The 12,202-nt window shown below is 36.0% G+C and overlaps 1 pseudogene; it reads left to right on the top strand.

The window, feature by feature from the left end:
* Positions 1-10,513: 10,513 nt before the first annotated feature.
* LOC112785766 (arginyl-tRNA--protein transferase 1-like) lies at positions 10,514-11,820 on the top strand (annotated as a pseudogene).
* The last annotated feature ends 382 nt before the right edge of the window (positions 11,821-12,202 follow it).

Below are 12,202 nucleotides of genomic sequence, written 5' to 3'. Positions count from 1 at the left end.
GTTCAGCTTTTGAGGAGGAAAGTACTTGGCTAAGAAAGCCGTGACCAGCTTATCCCAAGAGTTCAGGCTGTCTTTGGGTTGAGAATCCAACCATAATCTAGCTCTGTCTCTTACAGCAAAAGGGAAAAGCATGAGCCTGTAGACTTCAGGATCTACTCCATTAGTCTTAACAGTATCACATATCTGCAAGAATTCAGTTAAGAACTGAAAAGGATCTTCAGATGGAAGTCCATGAAACTTGCAGTTCTGCTGCATTAGAGAAACTAACTGAGGTTTCAGCTCAAAGTTGTTTGCTCAAATGGCAGGAATGGAGATGCTTCTTCCATGTAAATTGGAATTAGGTGCAGTGAAGTCACCAAGCATTCTCCTTGCATTGTTGTTGGGTTCGGCTGCCATCTCCTTTACTTGTTCGAAATTTTCAATCAAGTTGTCTCTGGATTGTTGTAATTTAGCTTCTCTTAATTTTCTCTTCAGAGTCCTTTCAGGTTCTGGATCAGCTTCAACAAGAATGCCTTTTTCTCTGTCCCTGCTCATAAGAAAGAGGAGAGAAAAAGAAAAGAAGAGGAATCCTCTATGTCACAGTAAAGAGGATCCTTATTGTTAGTAGAAGAAAAAAAGAAGAAATTCGAACACAGATAGAAGAGGGGGTTCGAATTTGGTGATGATGTGAGGAAGAGATGTTATTTAATGAATGAATAAATAGAATAGGATGAGAGAGAAGGAGGGAATTTTCGAAAATTAATTTTGAAAAGGAGTTAGTGATTTTTTTTTTTGAAAATAGTTTTTGAAGAATGTTAGTGATTTTCGAAAATTTAAAAAATAAAATAATTAATAAATTAAAAAAAGAAATTTTGAAAAAGGGGGAAGATATTTTCGAAAATGAGAGAGAGAGAGTTAGTTAGGTGGTTTTGAAAAAGTTAAGAAACAAACAAAAAGTTAGTTAGTTAGTTGAAACAAATTTTGAAAAGATAGGAAGTTAGGAAGTTAGAGAAGATATTTTGAAATCAAATTTTTGAAAAAGATAAGATAAGAAGATATTTTGGAAATTAATTTTGAAAAAGATTTGATTTTTTTAAATCTCAATCAATGACTTGATTCATAAGAAATCACAAGATATGATTCTAGAACTTAAAGTTTGAATCTTTCTTAACAAGCAAGTAACAAACTTCAAATTTTTGAATCAAAACATTAATTGATTATGTTATTTTCGAAAATTTGATATAAAAATAAGAAAAAGATTTTTGAAAAATATTTTTGGAATTTTCAAAAATAACTAAGAATTTTGAAAAAGATTTGATTTTTGAAAAAGATTTTGAAAAAGATAAGATTTTCAAATTGAAAATTTGATTTGACTCATAAGAAACAACTTGATTTTAAAAATTTTTGAAAAAGTCAACTCAAATTTTCGAATTTGATGAGAGAAAAAGGGAAAGATATATATATATATATATATTTTTATTTTTGAATTTTTATGATGCAAGAGAAAAACAAGAAAAATGATGCAATGCATGAAATTTTTATATCAAAACAATGAATGCATGCAAGAATGCTATGAATGTCAAGATGAACACCAAGAACACTTTGAATGTCATGATGAACATCAAGAACATATTTTTTTTTGAAAAATTTTTAATGCAAAGAAAACATGAAAGACACCAAACTTAGAATTCTTTAATGCTTAGGCACTAAGAATTTAAGAATGCATATGATAAACATGAAAAGACACAAAACAAAAAATCATCAAGATCATACAAGAAGACTTACCAAGAACAACTTGAAGATCATGAAGAACACTATGAATGCATGATATTTTCGAAAAATGCTAGATGCATATGCAAGTGACACCAAACTTATGATATGACTCAAGACTCAAACAAGAAACAGAAAAATATTTTTGATTTTTATGATTTCTAATTTTTTTGGATTTTTTTTTTCGAAAACTATATGAAAAAGAGAAAATAAGGATTCCAAAATTTTTAATATGAATTCCAGGAATCTTGCATTCTTAGTCTAAAGCTTCAGTCCAGGAATTAGACATGGCTCACTAGCCAGCAAGCTTTCAATGAAAGCTCCGGTCCAAAACACTAGACATGGCCAATGGCCAGCCAAGCTTCAGCAGGTGATTGAGGATCAGCAGCAGGTTGATTAGCAACAACTAGCTTGCTCTTGATAACAAATTGCAAGCCTCAGTCCAAATAAATTTAGACATGGCTTTACAGCCGGCCAGGCTTCACATGCTTCATGAAACACTAGAATTCATTCTTAAAAATTTTGAATAAAATTTTTGAAAACATTTTTATTTTATTTTATTTTTTTTTTTCGAAAACAGATGAGAGATTTTTTTTGAAAATATTTTTGAAAGAAATTTTGAAAATAAAATAAAAAGAAAATTACCTAATCTGAGCAACAAGATGAACCGTCAGTTGTCCAAACTCAAACAATCCCCGGCAACGGCGCCAAAAACTTGGTGCACGAAATTGTGATGTCCAGGCTCAAACAATCTCCGGCAACGGCGCCAAAAACTTGGTGCGCTGATCTCAATACATAAATGTCACAACTTCGATACAACTAACCAGCAAGTGCACTGGGTCGTCCAAGTAATACCTTACGTGAGTAAGGGTCGAATCCCACGGAGATTGTTGGTATGAAGCAAGCTATGGTCACCTTGTAAATCTCAGTCAGGCAGATATAAATTGATAATGGTGTTTTCGAATATTATATAATAAAATAGGGATAGAGATACTTATGTAATTCATTGGTAGGAATTTCAGATAAGCGAATGGAGATGCTTTTCGTTCCTCTGAACCTCTGCTTTCCTGCTACCTTCATCCAGTCAGTCTCATTCCTTTCCATGGCTGGCTTTATGTGATACATCACCACTGTCAATGGCTACTTTCGGTCATCTCACGGGAAAATGATCCAATGCCCTGTCACGGCACGGCTAATCGTCTGGAGGCATCACCCTTGCCAATGGCTTCATCTTATCCTCTCAGTGAATAATATGCTCACGCACCCTGTCACGGCACGGCTATTCATCTGTCGGTTCTCGATCATGCTGGAATAGGATTTACTATCCTTTTGCGTCTGTCACTAACGCCCTGCAATCGCGAGTTAGGAGCTCGTCACAGTCATTCAATCATTGAATCATACTCGGAATACCACAGACAAGGTTTAGACTTTCCAGATTCTCTTGAATGCCGCCATCATTCTAGCTTACGCCACGAAGATTCTGGTTAGGAGATCTAAGAGATACTCATTCTAGCTTATTTCATGTAGAACAGAAGTGTTTGTCAGGCACGCGTTCATAAGGGAGAAGGATGATGAGCGTCACACATAATCATCACCTTCATCACGTTCTTGGGTGCGAATGGATATCTTAGAAGCAAAATAAGATGAATTGAATAGAAAACAGAAGTACTTTGTATTAATCTTTGAGGAACAGCAGAGCTCCACACCTTAATCTATGGAGTGCAGAAACTCTACCGTTGAAAATACATAAGTGAAAGGTCCAGGCATGGCCGAGATGGCCAGCCCCCTTGATCTAAGAACAATGCATTCAAAGATGATCCTAAGATCCTAAGATGATCAAAAGATGCCTAATACAATAGTAAAAGGTCCTATTTATAATAAACTAGCTACTAGGGTTTACATGAGTAAGTAATTGATGCATAAATCCACTTTCGGGGCCCACTTGGTGTGTGTTTGGGCTGAGCCTGAGTGTTGCACGTGCAGAGGCTATTTGTGGAGTTGAACGCCAGTTTCTGTGCCAGTTTGGGCGTTCAACTCTGGTTTTGGATCCTTTTCTGTCGCTGGACGCCAGATTTGGGCAGAAGGCTGGCGTTGAACGCCAGTTTACGTCATCAATTCTTGGCCAAAGTATGGGCTATTATATATTGCTAGAAATCCCTGGATGTCTACTTTCCAACGCAATTGGAAGCGCGCCATTTTGAGTTCTGTAGCTCCAGAAAATCCACTTTGAGTGTAGGGAGGTCAGAATCCAACAGCATCAGCAGTCCTTCTTCAACCTCTGAATCTGATTTTTGCTCAAGTCCCTCAATTTCAGCCAGAAAATACCTGAAATTACAGAAAAACAAACAAACTCATAGTAAAGTCCAGAAATGTGAATTTAACATAAAAACTAATGAAAACATCCCTAAAAGTAACTAGATCCTACTAAAAATATACTAAAAACAATGTCAAAAAGCGTATAAATTATCCGCTCATCAAAAAGCAAGCCTTAGAAAGTAAGGTTAATAGAGAATTGAGAGAATTGAACCTTAAACACTTGAGTGATTAGAGTGTATACACTACCAGTGAGGGTTCGATGCTCAATCCCTTGTTCCCTGCTTTCATGAGCTATTTTCTTCTTGCAAGTCTATTTGTACTTCATTTTTATGATTTGAATTAGTGAAATCCAGTTCATGTTTGTTCTTGAAAGATTTATTTACTTTTAAATAAGTAGGTAGAAACATTTTGCATGTAGTTGCATTCATATAGATAGGTTGCATTTCATATTAATCTACCATTCCTCTTCACTCTCTTATAACTTCTCCTGAGCTTAGCATTAGGACATGCTAATGTTTAAGTGTGGGGAGGTTGATAAACCACTATTTCATGGTTTATCTTGTGCTCAATCGAGTGGTTTTTATCAACTCTTTACCCACTTATTCATACTATTCGCATGGTTTTACATTTGCCTTCCTAATTATGTGCTTTGATTGAAAACATGCTTCTTTCACCTTAAGTTCCTATGTTTAATCCTCTCTTATTACTATTAGATGCCTTGATATATGTGTTAAGTGATTTCAGAGATTACAAGGTAGGAATGGCTCAAAGGATGGAAAGAAAGCATGCAAAAGTGGAAGGAATACAAGAAGTTGGAGAAATTGCTAAGCTGTCCAGCCTGACCTCTTCGCACTCAAACGGCTATAACTTTAGCTACAAAGGTCCAAATGACGTTGTTCCAGTTACGTTGGAAAGCTAACGTCCGAGGCTTCGATTTGATATATAATTTGCCATAGCTGCTCTGAAGCCAAATGACGTGAACGCGTGGATCACGCGGACGCGTGACCTGGCAAAAGTGCAATCCGCGCAAACGCGTGGACGACGCCTTCGCGTCACTTTGCCGCGACCTGAACGTACCAGAATACGCTGGGGGAGATTTCTGGGCTGTTTTTGACCCAGTTTTCGGCCCAGAAAACACATATTAGAGACTATAAAGTGGGGGAATGCATTCATTCATGAGAACAAGCTCATAATTCATAATTTTAGTTTTAGATGTAGTTTTTAGAGAGAGATGCTCTCTCCTCTCTCTTAGGATTTAGTTTTAGGATTTAGGATTATTTCTTCTTCATCAGAGGTTCGATGTTCCTCTTATTTATTTTCTACTTTTATTATATACTTTTAATTATTATTTATCTTTTCAATTTGGCTTATGCTACATTCATGTTATGATTTTCTTAATTAGAGAAAATAACCATTTTTAACCATGAAAGATTCGAACACTGACATTTTTACCCATAAAAGATGAAAATTAAAATTATACCCATGAAAGATAGGCTTTTGTAGACAAAATTGTCCGAATCCTAAAAAATTAAATACAATTCCCAAATTATCCTCATAATATATCTTAACTCTAACCTCTAATTTTACCCCATATCACTATTCCTCCGATCTCAAACCCTACCACCACTTTTATCCACAACTACATTACTGCCGCCATCACCATCACCATCACCATCACCATCACCACCGCCGTCACTTGCGAAGTGCCAATCGGAGAAGCCAGGGCCCACGGGAATTTCGGTAGCGAATATGGCACGGAGGTCTAGCGGGAGGGCGAAACCGAACTCGGCCTCGGCGCGTGCGAACTCAGTGTCGGAGAGACCCGATTGGACCTGAACACCTGACTTGCGTAGAGGCTTTATGACTTTATCGATGAGCGAAGAGAATGAAAGGAGGCCATTTTTTACCGGGAGCAAGGATGGTGCAGAAGTGGTTAGAACGGATGCGGCCTGGGACGATAGGCAACACAAGCCCACTATGTGGGCCAGATTTAGACCAGTCATCCTCTGGTTCACGTCCACTATTATGTTGTGTTTGCTGAAGTGGGTATGTAGTGTTGTTGTTCTGTTTTTTGTGGGTATTGGGGTTGCAGTTCTGTTATGTAGTTTGTTTTGGGTGTTTCATGGAGAGAAAGAGCTTTGTGGCAGAAGAAGAGTTGAAATGCTTAGGAAGCCAAATCAGAAGAGGATTATGAAGAATAAGGTGAAGGAGAAAACGAGGCCAATGGTACAAAAATTGGAAAATGGTGAAATCTTTTAATTGTGTTCTTTCTCTTTGCTATCTGGGTATTTTTTATTTTGGAAAAAACAAAGCAATTCTTTTTTTTTCCGGTTTTACATGAAATGGAATCTATGATTGGATTTTGATAAAAACAGAAGAGAATGTACGAGAGATAAATAAAGTTTTGGATTTGGTGAGTTTTATGATGTGTGTGTTCTACGTCTTCATTGATGATGATAATGGATAGTGATGGTGGAATTGAACGTGTGTTGGGGTAGTGTCTAGGAGCAGTAGAAGTGGTGATGGCACTGGTGGTAATGGTGATGGCGGTAGTAACGGTAGTAGTTAGAGATGAGATCGGTGGTAGGATTTGAAATTGGAAAAATGGTGGTATAGAGTAAAATTAAAGATTAGAGTTAGGTTATATTAGAGGATAATTTGGGAATTGTATTTAATTTTTTAGGATTTGAATAATTTTGTCTGCAAAAGTCTATCTTTCATGGGTATACTTTTAATTTCCATCTTTTATGGTTAAAAATGTCAGCATTCAAATTTTTCATGGTTAGAAATGGTTATTTACTCTTCTTAATTAATATTATTTGAGGTATTTCAGATTTAAGATTGTTCTGCTTTAGTTATATTGATGCTTTTAATTTAATTTAGATATTTTCTTTCTTTTGGCTTTGGTTAAGTAATTGGTAACACTTGAGCTGTCAAATAAAGCAGTGGTTGAAATTGGGAGTTACTCCAATAACTCTAGTCTTTCCATAGGAATTGACTAGGACCTGAGGATCAAGCTAATTAATCCACTTGATTTACCTTCATAGTTAGAGGTTAACAAAGTGGGATTAAAATCCAATTCTCATCACAATTAATAAGGATAGGACTTCCAATTCTAATACCTTGCCAAGAGTTTATTTTATTATTTCTATTTTATTTTTCTTATCATTTAACATACTGGTTTCTTACTTTCAAAACCCCCAATTTACAAGACTCATAACCAATAATAAGAACATACTTCCCTGCAATTCCTTGAGAAGATGACCCGAGGTTTAAATACTTCGGTTATCAATTTATTTAGGGGTTTGTTACTTGTGACAACCAAAACTTTTGTAAGAAAGGTTGATTGCTTGGTTTAGTAACTATACTTGCAACGAGAGTTTACTATAACTTCTAAACCATCAATCTTCAGTTCTTCAAGTCTCTTTAGTGTTTATGGTTGATTCTCTCAATTCTCTTCTAATCTTGCTTTCCAAAACTTGTTTTTCTTCTAATAATCGACAATTATTTAATGCATGCATATAAGTATTATGAAGACTTATAAGAGGTTGTAATGAGTTAGGGTCAAGATGGGGATGTATTTGGCCGGTGGACACAAAATTCAAACATTTGATTAGCTTAAACTACCACCTAATCTAAGACACCCTATTAGTCCCAATGTGAAGTCCCAATTACCCATGGTTCACTCATGTATTTTTCAAGATTCATCACATTTGCATTTACTTTCCAAAATTCTATTGGGGTATAATTTATCCCCTATTTATTTTCCTTTTGTTTTCTTATATACAAATATATACACTTATTATTTTACTCTTTTTTTTTCTTTTTTTAGAATGAACGTAAGATATAAAAAGGGTAAATGCACATGGTTTAAATATTTACTACATGAAAATAGACTTACTTCCCAAAAATTCTCAATAAACCCAAAGTATACCTTTCTTTTCTACCAAGTTTCCAAATTTCCTTTCCCAAGCTCGCATAATGCACTCACGCACTAATCTAAGTAAATCAAAGATCTGAATAAGAATATTTATTGTTTTTACTTAGGGTTAGTGATGGGTTAAACATTAAGAACAAAAGGAATTAAATAGACTCAAAATTACTAACAATGGTAGATAAAAAGGTAGGCTATTTGGACAAGTGAGTTAATAAGAATTGATGGCCTCAATCATATAAATGCTTACATACAAAAAATTATTGGACATATAGAATCAAACAAGTTAAATATTACAGTCATAGAAAGAAAATAATACAGAAGAATAAAATATTGGTTGAAAAGATGCAACCAAACATTTAAGCTCAAATCTTACTTGATTTGTGTGTTCTAACTCTAAACTTTATTACAAAATTATTTTTCTTTGAGCAAGTTCAGTAAAAAGTTCTAACTCAAATAAGCATAATGCTCTAAAATAAATATTTTGAAAAATCCTTACTCTAACTAAGTGACCTAAAACCTAAAAAAAAAAAACTTTCTCTTTCTCTCTCTTTTTTAAGGAGGTGTTGGATGAAAATGAAAAACCTAGGTTCCTTCCTCCTATTTTCTAAATGTTTTAAATTTTATACATGCATCAAGGGAATAAAACCTAGTTCTCATCATTTGCATTCATCCAATCATATAAAAAGATAAAAACAAAATACTAAAATAAGAATTTATACAGACCAAATTGAATAAAATGCACTAGGACTAAAATAAAGACTTAGTTATATACAAAACAATTAGAATACAAATAAACTCAAAAGAGATTTAAAGTATCAAAATACTAAAGAGTAAGTCAGAAAGCATCATAATAATCAAAATAAAAGTGCAAGTGTCTGGAGTAGAAGTTTTTCACCCAAAAAATTGGTCACCAACGTCCCCACACTTAAAAGTTTGCACGGTTCTCCGTGCATGCGATGATGAACAAGAGGGTAAAGTTGTCTATGGATCTCCACCTCCAGTGTCCTCAGGCTGGTGTGACTGGGGCGCCTCTGCGTCCACTGCCTAATCTCCTTCTCCATTATGGTCTGAGGTGGTCTCTAGTGTATCCGGTTCTTCCGGCGGAGGATTGCTGCCACTAGACAGCTTCTTCAAGTACTCATATAGTCGCTTATTGTGATGTTCTACTTGATCAATCTTCTTGAAGAACTGCTACACGAGCTAGTAGATGGGCTGGGATGCTTGTGATGTGGCTGCTAATAAAGGTGGTGCAGAAGCTGATGGTGCTGATGGCTCTGACAGGCATGCTGCATTTGATGGCCGGATCTTTCCGCCTCTTTTGGTAGTGCTCGAAAGTTTGTACCAATGTCCATGAGTGATATATATCTTATTCTTCGGAAGGACTGGCTCCTTATCACTATCCTCCCATTGCACGCCAACGTAGAAGGATAAGCGGGTAACCAAAGCGGAAAATGGTAGGTTGCCGATGGCTGGTGCTCTTACCATGGCCTCTCTGATGAGTCTTAAAAGGTTTAGAGGTTTTCTTTCCAAGATACACCAAAGTAGAATAGTCATGTCTGTTGTGACAGTGGTATTGTATGTGCTTGGCATCACATAGTTGGACATAATTTGCTGCTATAACCGATCTTCTATGGTCAATGCCTTGACTAACCCCTTGGCTTTATCTTGTCGACCCTATAAACCCAACTACTCCCAGGTTTGGCAATTATTTCCAGTATTTTATCCCAGTTAAAGGTCAACATCTTCCGCTCACCTTCTGCCTTCTCTTAGGCATCCGTCCCCTTTGGCCACGGCGGAAGACTGAGTGCCTCTTGGATTGCCGCTTCCATCACTAGCACTTGCTTTCCTTGTAGAAATACTGAGTGCAAAGCTACTGAATGGTAATTAGCATAAAATTTCAGCACTCATGTCAAGTTCATAGGCCCCAGATCCCTATCCAAGAATATCCAACCACGCTGCTCTATTCAGTCCTTGGTGAAGTGGGTTAGGCATCATGGAATCATCAATTGCCTCTCACAGGGGATGCCTCTCTCCTGCAGCTTGTTTAACTCGCAGTAGCGGTTGAAAAATCTAGTCGGGTCGATCAGAAGATTGTGCTTTTCGATGTTATCATCGAGGTCAACACCTTTGGGCTCCTTTTCAGATCGTTACAAAGCAGACCACTTGCTTTTGGCAGTGGTGTTTTGTGCCTTCACGCTATGGTGTTTCTTTTTCTCCCAAAAAAACTTCATCTGTATAGGTATTTAGATGGATCCTTGGATGGCAAAAGAGCTAATACATCTAAGAACGCAACTACTTCAAAGAAGTCAGAAAGTTGTGTCCATCATAAGGTCTCAACACCCAAGTCAGAAGAATCTCTATTTGCCAGCAAGGAAAAACAAAATGAGGTTGAAAATATTTTGCATCATTTATCAGATTAAATTAATAAAATAGTATAGATGTTGATTGAGAAGCAGAAATTTCCTTCGCATATTGTGTTACCAAAACCTTTAGTCAGAAAGGTTTCACAAGGGAAGAAAAAATTACTAGCCAGTGGTTCAGAAGATATGTTATATAGTAGCAATATAGCATTTCAAATTGCAGCCTCTATAAAAAGAAGTCATTCAGGTGACAAGAATGCGGAATAATTCCCAACCATCACAAAATGGTGAAAAGGAAAATGCATCATCTCCCAAAATTATTGCAGAAAGGTTAGTAGTGCCTTTAGATCCGATGGTAAAATGTTCTGGGTTGTCTATTAGGGCTTGCAATGGGCATATCAATTTCTCTGCTCCTACTGAGCGAGTTTGCCAGAGTGAGAGTGTTCAAAGTGCGGAAACTTCTAAAAAATCTGGAATGAAGCATGATATTGGTGGAAATTGTCTGAGTAGTCCTCAACATTATCAGGTGAAAAAGCGAAAGTTTGAGATCAGAATGAATAGATCCAGTTTTGATCCAGAAGAATTTGCTCTGTATAGGCGATATCAACTCAAAGTACATAATGATAAACCAGACAATATCACAGAGACCTCATATCACAGGTTTCTGGTTGATACTCCATTATTATTTGTTTCTCCTACCGGTGATAGCACTTTTCCACCTTGTGGCTTTGGCTCTTTCCATCAGCAATATTTAATAGATGGCAAATTAGTGGTAGTTGGTGTTATAGATGTCCTTCCCAAATGTTTGTCAGGCAAATATTTATTCTGGGATCCAGACTTGTCCTTCCTATCACTTGGCAAGCACTCAGCACTTCAAGAAATAGGTTGGGTGAAAGGAAACCAGCATCATTGTCCTAGTCTTCAGTACTATTACTTGGCTACTATATTCACTCTTGCAACAAGATGAGATACAAAGCTTCCTATCGTCTATCAGAGCTTTTGTGCCCACTTCGTTATCAGTAAGTGAATTCATTTTGGCATGTAAATGAAGCCACTTTGTCATACTGCTGTTTATAAATTAATTTTTTCAGGTTTTACTTTTTCTCAATCTCTTTGATTTTCTTTCTAGTCTTTTTTTATTTTTCACTCTGATTAACAATTTGGTGCAATCTGGCAATGTCTATTTCTTTTGGCTTGATAATTTGAAAGGACCAAGTTGCACTAGTATAATCCTGCCATGTATAAATATGAGTGTTATCTGGTTTACTTATTCTATACTTTAATTTTATTGTGCATTAGTTTTATTTATCATGACTGACAGCATGCATAATCTCTAGGTGGGTTCCATTTGACATTACAAGGCCCTTGCTTGACAAAAGGCCTTATGTTGTCTTATCGGATTCCTCCGTTTTAAAAAATGGTAATTCTTTCCTCCCTCAAGCTACTGAAGATTCTTAAATGGCTCGGAACCTGGATTGGATCTTTTACATGAGTGTCTGTATAATATACACAATTTATTATTAGAGTATACATTTATGTTAAAGTAATGTAAGGGTTGTATGACCGTAGTTTCCCTCTAAATGCTTATATGAAAATTTGTAGATATTATATGTTATGTTATGTTTCTGCCAAATACTTATAATCACTTGATCTTTTTTTGTTTTAACAACTCACACTATTGTAAAACGATGCGTAAAATCCAATTACAACTAATGCTACAGGATCAATATTATGTACCTAAATATAGAATCTAGAGTTCTATAGGTAGACTGAAATAGTAGCACCTAATAACTGGCAATTGTTCGAACCTGTCAAAAGTTTGGATGTTACAATATGAATT

This window comes from Arachis hypogaea, chromosome 20 (genome assembly GCF_003086295.3).
Source record: "Arachis hypogaea cultivar Tifrunner chromosome 20, arahy.Tifrunner.gnm2.J5K5, whole genome shotgun sequence".
Classification (NCBI taxonomy): Eukaryota; Viridiplantae; Streptophyta; class Magnoliopsida; order Fabales; family Fabaceae; genus Arachis; species Arachis hypogaea.
This window is presented reverse-complemented; position numbering and strand designations above follow the sequence as displayed.